The 18,599-nt window shown below is 38.2% G+C and overlaps 1 protein-coding gene and 1 non-coding gene across 2 annotated transcripts in view; both read left to right on the forward strand.

Moving 5' to 3' along the window:
- CPNE4 (copine 4) overlaps positions 1-18,599 on the forward strand; it is a 498,848-nt gene that overhangs the window by 117,534 nt on the left and 362,715 nt on the right. The gene's annotated exons all lie outside the window — the stretch shown is intronic.
- Positions 10,342-10,413, forward strand: TRNAW-CCA (transfer RNA tryptophan (anticodon CCA)). The gene has a single exon. It is a non-coding gene; the product is annotated as a tRNA-Trp (tRNA).

Here is an 18,599-nt window from a genome sequence, read left to right on the forward strand (position 1 = left end):
GGAAGTTCATGGTTCACGTATTGCTGAAGCCTGGCTTGAAGAATTTTAAGCATTACTTTACTAGCGTGTGAGATGAGTGCAATTGTGTGGTATTTTGAGCATTCTTTGGCATTGCCTTTCTTTGGGATTGGAATGAAAACTGACCTTTTCCAGTCCTGTGGCCACTGCTGAGTTTTCCAAATTTGCTGGCATATTGAGTGCAGCACTTTCACAGCATCACCTTTCAGGACTTGAAATAGACATCTTAAGTAACTCTAATTAATGTAGATACTAGGACTTTTCCCCAAACATTCTGCAAGTATTAAATATAGCAATGGCCCCCAGCCTTTTTGGCACCAGGGACCAGTTTTGCGGAAGACAGTTTTTCCTTAACAGGGATGGGGAATGGTTTCAGACTGATTCAAGCACATTACATTTGTTGTGTACTTTATGTCTATTATTATATCAGCTCCACCTCAGATCATCAGGCATTAGATTCCAGAGTTTGAGGTGAATGTGCATGCTAAGTCACTTCAGTTGTGTCTGACTCTTTGCGACCCTATGGACTATAGTGCTCCAGGTTCCTCTGTCTATGGGGATTCTCCAGGCAAGAATACTGGAGTAGGTTGCCATGCCCTCCTCCAGGGGATCTTCCCAACCCAGGGACTGGACCTATGTCTCTTATGTTTCTTGCACTGGCAGGCAGGTTCTTTACCACTAGTACCACCTGGGACCCCTGATATATAGGCAGGTTCTGGAATCTTCCCATAGTGGAGTAGAGGGAGAGTTCTTTATAAAGTGCACCAGAATTGAAGTAACAATATCTTAATGTGCAGTGTTCTTATGAAGATCTAAATAAATAACAGCTATAATAGCACTTTGCATAAAAGTTAAGAGCTATGCAGGTAATAATAAAGAGTAAGCAAGTGATCAGAATCTGGGGAGCCCATAATGTAGTGTAATCACTTAGCCTTAATCTCTTTAAAAATCAATCTTATCCATTCATCTGTCAATGGACAACTAGGTTGCTTCCATGCACTAGCTATTTTTAAACAGTGCTGCAGTGAACATTGGGGTACATGTGTCTCTTTCAACTCTGGCTTCCTCAGTGTATATGACCAGCAGTGGATGTATGGCAAAAACCACCACAATATTGTAAAGTAATTATCCTTCAATTAGAATAAATTAATTGATTTTTTAAAAAGAACAATAATCAATTTTACTAAATCTCTGTATAAGTTTTCTTAAAAAGCCTCAGTTGCTCTAAACTCTCAGAAGTGTTATCAAGAGGATGGTATAAGCTTCCTTCCCACCCCCTCAAATCTGACTAGGAGTCAGGAACTTCTTACATGAATTTGGGTCCCTCCATTTTCATCCTGGATGGCTCCAACCCTCTTCAGTTCTTATCCATTGGCTTTGTTTTCTGTCTTCACAAGGAAAAAGCATTCAAAGTGCTTCTGTCTCTTTCACTTTATTTATATCATTAGCATTGTCCAATTTCATGATCCCAGAGCCTATTTCCGTATATATCTTTCTCGAATGCCTAGTGATACTTTCTGATTTTCATGCTCAATAATTCTCCCTCTGGTCCTTTACATCTGGTGGATATTTTTAGATTGCTACCCATCCACCTCCACCACCCACTGTTGCTCCCCACTGAGTAGGCTCAGCCAAACTATACATATTTAATTCTTCTAATCTTCCTTTATCCACCAGACCCACCAGTCTCTTAAAATTGTTTTGCACGTTTTGAGACCTCCTCCTGATTGTTGCTGCCCTGTGACCCTGCAGACTGCCTCTGAGATGGTGTTTGAAGGCACATCTCAGTGAATCCTGACTCTTAAAAATAAACAGTGGAGACACTGCTTTGGGGAAGCAAGTGCTCTCCTTACTTGATGCAAGTGATAAATCCTTCTCTAAAAAATAATAATAATAAACAGTGGAGAAAGGAAGATTTTTATGGCAGTCATTAACAATATTTATCCAGTTCTTTGCCTTCTGAACATGCAGTAGGATTTTACTTCCTGGGCCCTTGTTATTGGTAGAAACTTGTGACCAATTTTGGGAACTGAATTATGAGTAATGAAACACTTCCAGACCAGCAAGACCCTTGAGTACTGTCTTCTCTCAGGAAAAGTGCCAGTGTTCAAGATAGTGATTGCTCAATGCAAGCCGTTGCATGTAGAATGGATAAATAATAGGTCCTACTGTATAGCACAGGGAAGTGTATTCAATAACCTGTGATAAACCATGATGGTAAAGGATATGAAAGAGAATATACTTATGTGTATAAATGCATAATTTTGCTGTAAAGCAGAAATTAGTACAATATTGTAAATCAACTATACTTTAATAAAGAAGATAGTAGTTGCTTTGATAGTCTGATTCCTTGAGTTACTGAAGTGAGTTGAGATACCCAACCCCACCGTGCCAAGCTATGCTATCCATTCAACAAGAGCAAAGAATATACTTTTATTGTTTTAAGCCTCTGAGGTGGGAGGGCTGTTTGTCACTGTAGAATAATCTAACCTCTGCTGACTAATACAACTGTAATAGATGCCCTGAGTTGCTCCATATATATAGAGGTCCGTGTCATGCCAAGCAACCTGTTACAGTGTAGTTTTGTTTGTGGATATAGCAAATCTCTGTTGGATGCAGTTAATATCTAGTTGAAGCCTTCACTAAGACCCTTGCCATTTATCAGTCATAGAGAAACCAGGTCTGAAGAGATGACCCAAATGGAACATCTTGCCAAAGACTCAAGATACAAAAAACTTGGGTATCCCCCATATCTTATTGCAAAGCCATCTTGGGTGTAATTAAACACATCACATCTCAGATCCAGATACTGTGACAGCAGCAGGAATAAGTAAGTTTTCTGAAACTTTTTTTCCCCAAACCTGCAGCGTCATAGCATGGGAGTCACTCCCACTTCAGTTCACTGTTGTTTGATATTTCTGTTTAACAATGGAACTTCTTCATTTAAGAATGGAAACAGTGAGCTTCTTGTTTCCCTGGGGAAACAAAAATAGGTTAATGTGTTTCTTTCAGACTTAGATTAAATGGAATATTTTAGATAACCGACTAAACACTTTTAAAGGATTATGCTTAATTTGCTATCACTTTGGTTAACCAAAATGTAAATCTGTACATACTTGTATGTATGCATAGATGCCTATATTATGCACACATATGTGTAAATTAATATGAATTGATTTTAATATTCTCATTGCATCTGCTGTACTGTTACAACAATTATTCTCATTTCAGTTTTCTTTTTCATCATTGTCAACACAGAAACATTTTACATGCTTGAATTTATGTTACACGTGGAATATTTGTTATTTGTATTTTACCTGTCTTTTTATGAATTCTTTTCTCTGTTTCTACATAGTCTTCACAGACTTTATCCCATTTTCATTGGAATAACTACTGTTAGACTGAAATTCCATTAGGCTAAATAATGTGAAATTATTCTTCAGTGGTTGAACATATTGATTGTTTCCATGTTTGAATTTCAGAGTAAATCTGCTTTCAGTATCTTCACGTGCTGTTCTTAGTTGCTTAGTCATGTCTGACTCTTTGCAAACCCGTGGACTGTAGCCCTCCAGGTTCCTCTGTCCATTGGGATTCTCCAGGCAAGAATACTGGAGTGGGTAGCCATTCCCTTCTCCAGGAAGTCTTCTCAACCCAGGGATTGAACCAGGGTCTCCCACATTGCGGGTGTATTGTTTACCATCTGAGCCACCAGGGAAGCCCCAATATCTTCCTGCATTTATTTAAAATCTGTTTTCTTGGCGTATATTCCCAGATATTGTCTTACTGAATAAGATATTTATTTTTTCTTTGTTTTTCTCTGATGAGTTCCTATGTATATTTTGAGATCCAACTCAAATTGTTCCCTGTGTGTGAAGGGGTCCAGTATTCTTGACTCCCCAAGCAGTACTGTGCCTGTTCTGAAGCACCATCTATTCTGTAGATCTTGAAAGGTTTAGTCTACCAGGCTGCTTTCTTGGCCTCTAGATTCTGGGCTGCATCTTACTGTCCTGCAGGCCACTAGTGCTGTCAACAGTGCTGGGATACAAACCAAAGGTTGAGCACTCTCCTGGGTACCTAACATTTCCATGTGAGTTCAATATTTATTGCCAAGGCTGTTGATCTAAGGCAGAACTCAGAGAAACTCAGATTCTTTCAGTTTTCTTTAAGTAAGGGTAAAGTGGGTTTTGGGCTAACTGATAAAATAGCAGCCTCCAATATCTATGTTTTTGTCCCAAAACCCTGATTGCTACCTTGACTTGACCTTCAGCTTGCTTTCCATCAGACTCTACTAAATATGTGTGCTTTACTTTCATCCTTCTGTCCCTAACTTTATTGATTTTTTTAAATAGAATTGTAGTTCAGACTTTGTGGGCTTTTCCCTCCCAATTTGGCCAACTTCATTTTCATCTTCTTTATTTCCTCTTCAGTTCAGTCCACTCTCTCAGTCATGTCCAACTCTTTGAGACCCCATGGACTGAAGCATGCCAGGCTTCCTTGTCCATCACCAACTCCCGGAACTTGCTCAAACTCATGTCCTTCAAGTCAGTGATGCTATCCAGACATCTCATCCTCTGTCATCCCCTTCTCCTCCTTCCTTCAATCTTTTCCAGCATCAGGGTGTTTTCTAATGAGTCAGTTCTTTGCATCAGCTGGCCAAAGTATTGGAGCTTCAGCTTCCCCATCAGTCCTTCCAATGAATATTCAGGACTGATTCCCTTTCAGACTGACTATTTCCTCTTAGGAGGTACAAACACTGAATTCTAATTAAAATCCTCAATGATTTGAGCATCAGTTAGGGTACAGGAATAAAATTGCCTAATTTATTCTTTATACCCAAAGACAGTCAAGCAGGGGGCATACTGGGATTTCTAGCTAGGACTATTGATTTCCATGCCCTTGCACATGGACAGTTCACTCTCTTATACTGGAATATCAAGCAGTATCCTTTTGCCTTTCTGAAAAGCCATGTTTCTCCCTTTGCTGACTGTTACCCATGTGACCTTTGGCAAGATTCAGTTTCCTGATCAGCATAGTTATAAACTACCACATAAAGATGAGGGGGTTAAATGAGATGATGCATTTAATAGCTAAACTCCTAACATGGTGCCTAACATGACATCAGTTCTTTTTCAGTATTGATGTCCCCTTCATTTGGGACCATGTTCCTTTCGGTTCACTATACTAACTGTTAATTTGAGAAAGTCTGCATGATGCCTTTCCTCTGGGACACTTAGAAAATTAAGAACTTTTATATAAAGGCTAATTTGAATAACGTTCTCAGAAAAAGAATTAGAGACAAGGTTGAGGCAGAAGAGAATCACGGAGGGGTAGAATCTCATGAGAGAGCTTTGAATGCACAGCAGAAACTCCAGTAGGTACCAGACAGCTGTCCTCCTGAATGTGAAGCCGGTGACCGAACTCTCTTCCCATCAGTTCTCTCTCCAGGCCCCAGTTCCAACCTGTCATATTTAGGTTATTTCCAAGATCAACATCTTTATACTTTTATGTCTCTTCTACTTCTTTCTTTTCCTCCTTCCCCTTATTCTCCTCTTCCTTTGACTCATTTTCATTTTTTTTCACTGATGTATCCCCATGAAGGGATGTAATCTGCTTATTTAAATAAATCAAATATATTCAATGACTGAGGAAGCACTGTTTGTCTTTTAATCTATTTGAACTTAGTTCAGTTCAGTTCAGTCGCTCAGTTGTGTCCAACTCTTTCTGACCCCACGGACTATAGCATGCCAGGCCCCCCTGTCCATCACCAACTCCCGGAATTTACTCAAACTCATGTCCACTGAGTCAATGATGCCATCCAACCATCTCATCCTCTGTCATCCCCTTCTCCTACCGCCTTCAATCTTTCCCAGTCTCAGGGTCTTTTCAAATGAATCAGTTCTTCACATCAGGTGGCCAAAGTATTGGAGTTTCAGCCTCAGCATGAGTCCTTCCAGTGAATATTCAGGACTGATTTCCTTTAGGATGGACTGGTTGGATCGTCTTGCAGTCCAAGAGACTCTCAAGAATCTTCTCCAACACCACAGTTCAAAAGCATCAATTCTTCGGCACTCAGCTTTCTTTATAGTCCAACTAGACCTTTGTTGGCTTAAAACTCAACATTTTCTAAAACTAAAATCATGGCATCCGGTCCCATCACTTCATGGCAAATCTATGGGGAAACAGTGGAAACGGTGATAGACTTTAGTTTTTTGGGCTACAAAATTGCTGCAGATGGTGACTGCAGCTGTGAAGTTAAAAGGTCCTTGCTCCTTAGAAGAAAAGTTATGACCAATCTAGACAGCATATTAGAGTCCAGTTCTAATGGTTGCTTCTTGACCTGCATACAGATTTCTCAGGAGGCAGGTAAGATGGCCTGGTAGTCCCACCTCTTGAAGTATTTTCCACAATTTTTTGTGATCTATACAGTCAAAGACTTTGGCATAGTCAATAAAGAAGAAGTAGATGTTTTTTGGAACTCTCTTGCTTTTTCAATGATCCAATGGATGTTGGCAATTTGATCTCTGGTTCCTCTGCCTTTTCTAAATCCAGCTTGAACATCTGGAGGTTCATGGTTCATGTACTGTTGAAGCCTGGCTTGGAGAATTTTGAGCATTTCTTTGCTAGTGTGTGAGATGAGTACAATTATGCAGTTGTTTGAACATTCTTTGGCATTGCCTTTCTTTGGAACTGGAATGAAAACTGACCTTTTCCAGTCCTGTGGCCTCTGTTGAGTTTTCCAAATTTGCTAGCATATTGAGGGCAGCACTTTAACTGCATCATCTTTTAGGATTTGAAATAGCTCAACTGGAATTCCATCACCTCCACTAGGTTTGTTCATAGTGATGCTTCCTAAGGCCCACTTGACTCTGAAGTTATTTACTCCTTCTTTATATTAAATTTGCAATTTCTGCAATAATATATCAGATAATTATGATCTGTCCATACTCTTATACGTGAACATTGTGGCTTATGGGTGTTTGTCCATATTTGGTTACTTGTTTGCACATGTTCCACTAGTTTCTCATTAACCCTGGCGCACATATTGTCAATCTCATCCAAGTTTTATCACCAAACAGTTCCTATGTATTTACTGAAGCTGTGTGGATGAATGGAGAGTGCATATTCACTTGCTATTATAACAAATTACCTCAAACTTAATGACTTGAAACAACACACATTTAGCTCACAGTCTCTATAAGTCTGACATGAGTCTTAGTGACTAAAACCAGGATTAGGGCAGAGCTGTGCTCTCTCCTGGAAGCCTTGAAAAGAGAATCAATTTCCTTTCGTCTTTAGCTTCTAGAGGCCACCTACATTTAATGACCTTCCTCCATCTTCAAACCAGTAATGATTGGTTGAATTTTTCACATATTAGAGCACTCTGACCTACTGTTTGACCTCCCTCTTCTACTTAAAACTTTTTTTTTTTTTTTTATGTTTTGACCGTGCTGCATCTTCACTGCAGTGTGCGGGCTACTCATCTTGGTTCCTTCTCTTGTGGAGGAGCTTGGGCCATAGAGCACTCATGCTTCAGTACTTGTGGTACATGGGCTTAGTTATTTCGCAGCGTGGGATCTCTTCCTGGACCAGGAATTGAACCTGTGTTCCTGCATTAGCCAGCAGATTCCTAACCTCTGGATCACTGGGGAAGTCCTTCCTATTCTACTTTTAAAGACACTTGTGATTACATTGGGCCCACCAGAATAATCCAAGATAATCTGCCTATTTTTATCTCCATGTCCTCTCTAACACTTGTTATTTTTTGTTTTTATTTTGATAATTGCCATTTTAATGGGTATGAGGTGATATCACATTGTTTTAATTTGAATTTTCCTGATAATCAGTAATGTTGAGCATCTTTTCATGTATCTGTTGCCCATGTGTGTTTCTTCTTTTGGAAAACTGTCTATTCAGGTTTTCTGCCAATTTTTAATGTATCTTATAATTGGAGAAAAGTAGTTTTACAATGTTGTATTAGTTTCTGCTGTACTACAATGCAAATCAGCCATAATTGTACACATATCCCCTCCCTCTTGAGCCACCCTCCCCTGCCCGCATCTGACCCATCTAGGTCATGACAGAGCACAAGGCTGGAGGCTGAGCTCCCTTTGTTATATAGCAACTTCTCATCACCTGTCTGTATTACACATGATAATGTATATATGTCAATGCTGTTTGCTCCATTTTTCCCAATCTATCCTTCCCCCATTGTGTCCGCAAGTCCATTCTCTACATCTGTGTCTCCACTACTTCCATGAAAATAGGTTTATCAATACCATTTTTCTAGATTCCATATCTATGTATTAATATACTATATTTGTTTTTCTCTTTCTGACTTCACTCTAACAAGTTCCAGGTTCATCCACCTCACTAGAACTGACTCAAATTCATTCTTTTTTTTATGGTTAAGTAATACTCAATTACATACATATACCACCTCTTCTTTATCCACTCGTCTATAGATGGACATCTAGGATGTTTCCATGCTCTGGCTATTGTAAATAGTGCTAGAATGAACACTGGGGTACATGTGTCTTTTAGGATTGTGGTTTTATCAGAGTGTATTGCCAATAGCAGGATTCCTGGGTTGTATGGTGACCAAAACCATCCCAAAGAAAAAGAAAGCCAAAAGGCAAAATGATTATCTAAGGAGGCCTTAAAAATACCTGAGAAAAGAAGAGAAGCAAAAGGCAAAGGAGAAAACAAAAGATATACCCAACTGTATGCAGACTTCCAGAAAATAGCAAGGAGAGATAAGAAAGTCTTCTTAAGTAAGCAGTACACACACAGAAAAATAATAGATAGAGGAAAAAATAGAATGGGAAAGACTAGAGATTCTTCAAGGAAATCAGGGATACCAAGGGAGGATTTCATGCAAAGATGAGTTCAATAAAGGACAGAAATGGCAAGGACCTAAAAGAAGCAGAAGAGATTAAGAAGAAATGGCAAGAATACACAGAAGAACTGTACAAAAAAGGTTTTAATGACTTGGATAACCATGATGGTGTGATCACTTACCTAGAGCAAGACATGGGGAATGTGAAGTCAAGTGGGCTGTAGGAAGCTTGTGGAGGTAATGAAATTCCAGCTCAGCTATCTCAAATCCTAAAAGATGATGCTGTGAAAATGCTGCACTCAAATTTGGCAGCAAATTTGGAAAACTCAACAGTGGTTACAGGACTGGAAAAGGTCATTCCACTACCAAAGAAAACCAGTGCCGAAGAATGTTCAAACTACCATACAATTGCACTCGTTTCATATGCTAGCAAGATAATGCTCAAAATCCATCAAGTTAGGCTTCAACAGTGTGTCAACCAAGAACATCCAGATTACAAGCTATATTTAAAAAAGAGAGGAGGCAGAGAGAAACAAAAATCTTTGGATCATAGGAAAATCAAGGGAATTTCCAGAATAATATCTACTTCTGCTTCATTGACTACACTAAATCCTTTGCCTGTGTAGATCACAACAAACTGTGGAACACTCTTAAAGAGATGGGAATCCCAAACTACCTTACCTGCCTCATGAGAAACCTATATGCAGGTCAAAAAGCAACAGTTAGAACTGGGCATGAAACAACGGATTGTTTCAAAATTAAAGAAGTATGTCAAAGCTATATGTTGTCACCCTGTTTATTTAACTTATTAATATATGCAGAGTACATCATGTGATATGCCAGGCTGGATGACTTACAGGCTGGAATCAAGATTGCTGGGAGAAATATCAACAACCTCAGATATTTAGATGATACCACTGTAATGGTGGAAAGTAAAGAGGAACTAAAAAGCCTCTTGATGAGGGTGAAAGGGAAGAGTGAAAAAGCTGTCTTAAAACTAAGCATTCAAAAAACAAAGATTATGGCGTCTAGTCCCATCACTTCATGGCAAATAGATGGGGAAACAGTGGAAACAGTGACAGGCTTTATTTTGGGGTGCTCCAACATCATTGTAGATGGTGACTGCAGCCATGAAATTAAAAGATGCTTGTTCTTTGGAAGAAAAGCTGTGACTAACCTAGACAGCATATTAAAAAACAGAGACATTACTTTGCCAACAAAGCTCCATCTAGCTCAAAGCTATGGTTTTTCCAGTACTCATGTATGGATGTGAGATTTGAACTATAAAGAAAGCTGAACACTGAAAAATTGATGCTTTTGTGTTGTTAGAGAAGACTCTTGAGAGTCCCTTGGACTGCAAGGAGATCCAACCAGTCCATCCTAAAGGGAAATCAGTCCTGAATATTCATTGGAAGGACTCATGCTGAGGCTGAAACTCCAATACTTTGGCCACCTGATGGGAAGAACTGACTCATTTGAAAAGACTTTCCCTGGTGGCTCAGAGGTTAAAGCATCTGCCTCCAATGCAGGAGACCCGGGTTCGATCCCTGGGTTGGGAAGATCCCCTGGAGAAGGAAATGGTAACCCACTCCAGTATTCTTGCCTGGAGAATCCCAAGGACTTGGAAGTCTGGTCGGCTACAGTCCACGGGGTCGCAAAGAGTTGGACATGACTGAGTGACTTCACTCACTTTCACTTTGATGCTGGGAAAGCTTGAAGGTGGTAGGAGAAGGGGATGACAGAGGATGAGATGGTTGGATGTCATCATCAACTCAGTGGATATGAGTTTGAGTTAACTGCGGGAGTTGGTGATCGACAGGGAGGCCTGGCATGCTATAGTCCATGGGGTTGCAAAGAGTTGGATATGACTGAGTGACTGAACTGAATTGAAGTGATGGATTTTATTGGCTTGGCTCCATAATCACTCTGGACAGTGACTGCAGCCCCAAAATTAAAAGACACTTGTTCTTTGGAAGAAAAGCTATGGCAAACATAGACAGTTTATTAAGAAACAGAGACATCACTTTGCTGACAGAAGTCCATATAGTCAAAGCTATGATTTTTCCAGTAGTCATGTACAGATGTGAGAATTGGACTATAAAGAAGGCTGAGCACCAAAGAATTGGTACTTTCAAACTGTGGTGCTAGAGAAGTACATGAGAAGACTCTTGAGAGTCCCTTGGGCAGCAAGAGATCAAACCAGTCCATCCTAAAGGAAATCAGTCCTGGATATTCATTGGAAGAACTCATGCTGAAGCTGAAGCTCCAAAACTTTGGCCACCTGATGGGAAGAACTGGCTCATTGGAAAAGACCCTGATGCTGGAAAGATTGAAAGCAGGAGGAGAAGGAGGCAACAGAGGATGAGATGGTTGGATGACATCACCAACTGGATGGACATGAGTTTGAGGAAATTCCTGGAGATAGTGAAGAACAGTGAAGCCTGGCATGCCTCAGTCCATGGGGTCCCAAAGAATTGGACACAACTTAGTGCCTGAACAGTGAGCATGGTAGCAAACTTATCCCTAGTTTTTTTTAACACTGTCTCCACAGTGTTCTCCATAATGGCTGTGTCTGTTTACATTCCCACTCACAGTGTAAAAGGGTTCCCTTTTCTCCATACATTCTCGAGCATTTGTAGATTTTCTCACTGGCATGAGGTTATACCTCATTGTAGTTTTCATCTGCGTTTTCTAATAATTAGTGATATTGTGGATCTTTTCATGTGTTTATTGACCACCTGTAAGTCTTCTTTGGAGAAATGTCTGCCAATTTACAACTTCTGCCAATTTTTTGATTGAGCTGTTCATTTTTGTGATATTGAACTGTGTATGAAACATATATATTTTGGAGATTAGTCCTTTTGTCAGTTGTTTTATTTGCAATTATTTTCTCCTTCTGAGGATTGTGGTCTAATCTTCTTTGTTGTTTCCTTTGCTGTGCAAAAGCATTTAAGTTTAATAAGATACCATTTGTTTATTTTTGTTTTTATTTCCCTTACTCTAGGAGGTGGGTAAAAGAGGATCTTGCTGTGATTTATGTCAAGGAGTGTACTGCCTATGTTTTTCTCTAAGAGCTTTATAGTTTCTGACCTTACATTTAAATCTTTAATTCATTTTTTATTTTTGTGTGTGGTGTTAGGTAATGTTCTAGTTTCATTCTTTTACATGTTTGCTCTCCCATTTTGTCAGAACCACTTATTAAGGAGGCTGTCTTTTCTTCATAGAATGTTCTTTTCCTTCTTCATCAAAGATAAGGTGCTCATATGTGTATAGGTTTATCTCTAGACATTCTCTCTTATTCCATTGGTTTATATTTCTGTTTTTGTGTTAGTACCATACTATCTTCATGACAGTAACTTTGTAGTATAGTCTGAAGTCAGGAAAGCTGATTACTCCAGCTCTGTAATCTCCAGCTTCCTTTTTCCTGATTTCTTTGGCTATTCAGGGTCTTTTGTGTTTCCATACAAATTTTGAAATCTTTGTTCTAGTTCTGTGAAAAATAACATTGGTATTAATAGTTTGATAGGGATTGCATTAAATCTTTTATTAATACAGTCATTTTCACAATGTTAATTCTTCCAAGAACATAGTTTATTTCTCCTTATGTTTGTGTCTTTGATTTCTTTCATCAGTGTCTTACGGTTTTCTGCATACAGATTTTGTGTCTCTTTAGGTAGGTTTGTACCAAGGTATTTTATTCTATTTGTTGCAATGGTGAATGGAATTGTTTCCTTAACTTCTCTTTCTGATTTTTTATTACTAATGTATAGGAGTACAAGATATTTCTGTGTCTTAATTTTATATCCTGCAACTTTACGGTATTCACTGACTAGCTCTAGTAATTTTCTGATTTTCTTTAGGGTTTTTTATGTATAGTAGCATGTCATCTGCAAACAAAGTTTTACTTCTTTTTTACCAATCTGGATTCCCCTTGTTTATTTTTCTTCTCTGATTACTGTAACTAGGACCTCCAAAACTATACTGAGTAATGGTGGCAAGAGTGAGCACTCTAGTCTTGTTCCTGATTGTAAAGGAAATACTTTGTTTTTCACCATTGATAATAATGTTTTCTGTGGGTTTGTCATATATGGCCCTTATTATATTGAGGTATGTTCATTCTAGGCTTACTTTCTGGAGAGTTTTTATCATAAATGGGTGTTTAATTTTGTGAGATGTTTTCTATGCATCTATTGAGATGATTATATGGTTTTTATCTTTCAATTTCTTAATATCAAATTGATTGATTTGTATATACTGAAGAATTCTTGCATCCCTGGGATAAAGCCCACTTGATCGTGATGTATGATCCTTTTAATATATTATTGGCTTCTCTTTGCTAGAATTTTGTTGAGGATTTTTGCATCTATGTTCAGCAGTGATGTTGGCCTGTAATTGTCTTTTTTATTTTCTGGGTAGTATCTTTGTCTGGTTCTGGTATCAGGATGCTGGCGGCTTGTAGAAGGAGTTTGGGAGTTTTCCTTCCTCTGCAATTTTCTGCAGTATTTTGAGTTTGATAGGTATTAGCTCTTCTCTAAACTTTTGGTAGAATTCATCTGTGGAGCCATCTAGCCCTGCACTTTGGTTTTTGGAAGATTTTTATTAGAGTTTCAATTTCTTTGCTTGTTATTGGTCTGTTCATATTTTCTATTTCTTCCTGATTCAGTCTTGGAAGGTTATTCTTTTTAAGGATTTTCCCATTTCTTCCCAGGTTGTCCATTTTATTGGTATATAATTACTCATAGTAGTCTTTTATGATCTTTTGTATTTCTGTGTTGTCTAACTTCTCCTTTTTAATTTTTAATTTTATTGATTGAGTCTTCTCCTTTTTTTCCCTTGATGAGTCTGGCTAATGGGTCGTCAATTTTGTTTATCTTCTCAGAGAACCATATTTTAGTTGTATTGATCTTTTCAATCATCTCCTTCAGTTCTTTTTCATTTATTTTTGATCTGACCTTTATGATTTCTTTCCTTGTACTAACTTTGGGGGTTTTTTGTTCTTTTTCTAGTTCCTTTAGGTGTAAGGTTAGGTTGTTTTTTTTAATCTCTGTTTCTTGAGGTAGGCTTGTATTGCTATAAACTTCTCTCTTAGCACTGCTTTTACTGCATCAGTTTTGAGTTGTGTTTCCATCATCATGTGTTTCAAGGTGTTTTTTTATTCTCTCTTTGATTTCTTCCGTGACTTCTTCAGTATTCAGAAACACAGTGCTTAGCTTCCATGTGTTTGTGTTTTTTAACATTTTTCCCTTTCAGTTCAGTTCAGTTCAGTTCAGTCGCTCAGTCGTGTCTGACTCTTTGCGACCCCATGAATCACAGCACGCCAGGCCTCCCTGTCCATCACCATCTCCCGGAGTTCACTCAGACTCACATCCATCGAGTCCGTGATGCTATCCAGCCATCTCATCCTCGGTCATCCCCTTCTTCTCCTGCCCCCAATCCGTCCCAGCATCAGAGTCTTTTCCAGTGAGTCAACTCTTCGCATGAGGTGGCCAAAGTACCGGAGCTTCAGCTTTAGCATCATTTTTCCCTCTAGTTGATATCTAATCTCTTAGTGTTGTGATCAGTAAATATGTTTGAAATAATTTCAATTCTTAAAAATTTACCAAGACTTGATTTGTGACCAATGATGTGATCTATTTTCGAGAATATTCCATGAGAATACTTTTTTCTTGAGAAAAAAGTGAAATCTACTACTTTTGGATGAAATGCCCTGTAGATATCAATTAAGTCCAATGGTCTAATATATAGTTTAAAGCTTGTGTTTCCCTATTAATTTTCTGTTTGGATGACCTGTCCATTGGTGTGAGTGGGGTGTTAAAGTCCCAAATTGTCATTGTGTTACTGTCAATTTGCCCTTTAATAGTTGTTAGCATTTGCCTTATGTATTGAGATGCTCCTATATTTGGGTACATATATATTTATCATTGTTATGTCTTCTTCTTGGACTGACCCATTGATCATTATGTACTGTCCTTTTCTGTCTCTTGTAACAGTCTTTATTTTAAAGTCTATTTTGTCTGATATGAATATTGCTTCTCCTGCTTTCTTTTGATTTCCATTTTCATGGAATATCTTTTTCCAGTCCCTCACTTTCAGCCTGTGTGTGTCCATAGGTCTGAAGTGGGCCTCTTGTAGAAAGAATATATATGCATCTTATTTTTGTATACATTCAGTCAGTCTGTGTCTTTTGGTTGAAGCATTTAATCCATTTATATTTAAGGTAATTGCTGATATGTGTCCTTATTTATGGAGTCTTTCCCCCATGGGTGGAGTTGGACCAGTGCCTTTTGATGGTTTCCTGGCTGGGGAGACTTTTGCCTGTGTTCTAGTGGATGGAACTGGATTTTGTCTCTCTGAAGGGCAGTGCCATGTTCATTAGTGTGTGTTTTGGGGTACCTCTGGGTTTGGTATGTCTCTGGACAGCCTGTCTGCTGTTGTGCAAGTTTATGTTCCTATTTTGTTGAAGGTTGGCATAAGGCATTTGTCACTGGAGCTTACTGGTCTTTGGGTGGGGGACTGGTCTTAGTGTTGAGGCCTTAGGAAGAGCTCTCTTAATGTTCCATGGCATTGGGAGTTCTCTGGCGATCCAAAGCTCTGCACTTGGATCTCTCACTTCTGAGGTTCAGACCCAACTCCTTACTGTAGCACCAAGGCTCCACAGGGCACACAGCACAGAAGACAAAACCCCAAGAAAATGGTGAAAGCAACACTCAACAGAGAGAAACACCCAAAGAAACTCATACAGTTACAAAGGGAAAAGAAGAGAGAAGGGAGAGGGAAAAAAAAAGAATAAAAACAAGAAAAAAAAGTCTCCCAATTTTTAACCGGCCTGTTTGTTTGGTTTTTTGCTACTCACTGTATGGGTTCTTTGTATATTTTTTATATTGGCCTTTTTCAGGTATATGACTTGGAAATATTTTCTTCCATGTTGTAGGCTGCCTTTTCATTTGGTTGATGATTTCCTTAGCTGTGCAGAAGCTTTTTAGTTTGGTTTAGTCTCATTTGTTCATTTTTGCTTTTATTGCCTTTGCTTTTGGAGTTAGATCCAAAAAGTTATTGCCAAGACTGATGTCAAGAAGCTTATCACTTGTTTTCTTCTAATAGTTTTTTGGTTTCAGGTCTTACATTCAAGTCTTTAATTCATTCTGAGTTAATTTTATGTATTTGTATAATATAGTGGTCTAATTGCATTCTCTTGTATTTGGCTGCCCAATTTTCCAAAACCATTTTCTAGAAAGTCAGTCCTTTATTTATTGTAGGTTCTTGGCTCTTTTGTTGTAAACCACTTGACCATATATACATCAGTTTATATCTAGCTTCTTGATTCTGTTTTTGTTCTGTGTTTCCATGCAAACCATGCTAACTGAATTCTTCTTACCTACACTTATGGTGACCTTGCCTTCCTCTCATGCTCTGTGCTCCATCTCCCCTTGCAGACACTTTCCTTTAGACTTCAGGCTGGTTTGTACCCTGTGACCTCGGTTCGGTTTAAGAAAAGTTGTGAATATTTAGATTATTTGGCTTTTTCTGATTGTTAGAGTAGAAGCTATGCTCTTTCCAGCTATCAACATTGTAGGCAGAAATCCTCATTTCAAAAAGATTTGAGAAAGAAAAACTTCTTCTTCCATTTTCTTGTTATGGTTGGTTCATTTATTCAATCATTCATCAACTAATCCTGAGTAAATATCTTCTATTATGTACCAAGAACAGTTCTAATTTACATATATATAAAATTAAAGACAGGAAATTTTCTTGCTTTCATGGAGGATACATTTGGACATTTTCTAATATTTCCTTTACTCTTGAAATTCATCATAAATTTTAAAATATTTGTTATAAATATATATGCATATATATGAAAATGTGGGGAAACAAGTTGTCTCATATTTTGCAGATTAAGATACTAATTAATACACCCACTTGAGAAGATAATTAGTCAAGACTAAAATTATATACCTTAAAAAATGCATTCCCTATGACCCAGGAATTTCTTTATTTTCTCTAGAGAGATACATGAACTTGTTCACAAAGAGATTATCACAAGGACATTCACTGCCATATTATTTTAGGGAAAAATTGGGGAAGAAAATACCTGTCAATAGGAGAATGTATTCTATTTTGTGTCCAGATTATGAAATAATATGCAAACAGATACAATAGGGTGGGTCTATAGGTAGTGGCCTAATATTTTTTTTTTGAAAGAGATTTTATTTTATTTTTATTATTAGGAAGTAATACATGCTTATTTTAAGAAAAAATGAATAAAACAGAAATATATAAGAAGTTTAAATTATCCACAATTCCATTTCTGGGGCCATTTCTAATTTACATTTTTTTTTTTTAATTTTTATCTAATATTTTTTAAAAGGTATGAAATGATATATGTAATCTGATATTTTTTTAAAAACCCAGACTTTTTAAATGATGTCGAATGATGAATAGTTGAAATAATTGCTTAGAGACATATCAGATAAATTTTAATATTGCTGGGGAGAGGAGGAGGAGTTTGTCATAAATCCACTATTCAGATACTCCTTAAGAAACTGGATGTCCTCATGAATTCCTGAATTGAACAGACAGATAATTGTACCATATAACTTGAAGGTCTTTTCTAATTCTCAAATTATACAAGCCTATTAAAAAACAAAAGTGAAAGCAATCTTCAACTTGTGTTTTTAAGCTTAATAATCAAGTTAGTAAATGTACCCCCTGAAACTTGATACATGAGTACAACTTAAGTTCTAACAGGAAGTGTTACAGCTAAGGAGAACTGACTTAGAAAAATAAAATATGGGCTGTGAAGTAGACAAATGCTTTCATGGAACTTTATTTTAGCAGCTTATCCCAAAACTTAATGGCATAAACAATAAGGGTTTTTGGTCTCTTACTGTTTCTGTAGGTCAGGAAACTGAGAGCAGTGTTGCTGGTTGGTTCTGGCTCAAGGTCTCCCATGAGATGACAGTCAGATAGTGGCCATGGCTGCAGTATCCTGGAAGCTTGGCCAGGTTTGAAGCAGTTGCTTCTAAGATGGTCCATTTATGTGGATGATGAGTCAGTGCTGGCTGTAGGCAGAAGGCCTCAGTTTCTCACCACAGGGACCTTCCCATGGGAATATCTGATTGCCCTCATGTTTATTAGGTTGTTTCTCCTAGAGCAAGTGACCCACGAGGGAGCAAGATGAACACTGACCTGGCCTCAGAAGCCACACCACTATTGATTGTGCAGGCTGGCCCCATTCAGTGTGGGAGGGGGCTACATAGGAAATGGGAATCACTGGAAACTATCTTGGATATTGACTATCACAGAATTATTTTCCAACTTTTTAGCCACATATCTGAAGGTAGGGGTGGACAGACAAGAGCAGACAAGGAAAATGATTCTAATTCCATCACATTTTATGATATGTCAGTAAATAAGAGTGGAATTTTTTCTCATGATTTTTCCTTCAAGTTGTTGTTGTTCAGTTGCTAAGCCACATCTAGCACCTTGGGACCCCATGGACTGCAGCATACCAGGCTTCCCTGTCCTTCACTATCTCTTGGAGTTTGCTCAAACTCTTCCATTGAGTTGGTGATACCATCCAACAATCTTATCCTCTGTCGCCTCCTTCTCCTCTTGCCCTCAATCTTTCCCAGCATCAGGGTCTTTTCCAATGAGTTAGCTCTTTGCATCAGGTAGCTAAAGTATTGTAGCTTCAGCTTCAGCATCACTCATTTCAATGAATATTCAAGGTTGATTTCCTTTAGGA

Source organism: Budorcas taxicolor, chromosome 1 (assembly GCF_023091745.1).
Source record: "Budorcas taxicolor isolate Tak-1 chromosome 1, Takin1.1, whole genome shotgun sequence".
Taxonomy (NCBI): domain Eukaryota; kingdom Metazoa; phylum Chordata; class Mammalia; order Artiodactyla; family Bovidae; genus Budorcas; species Budorcas taxicolor.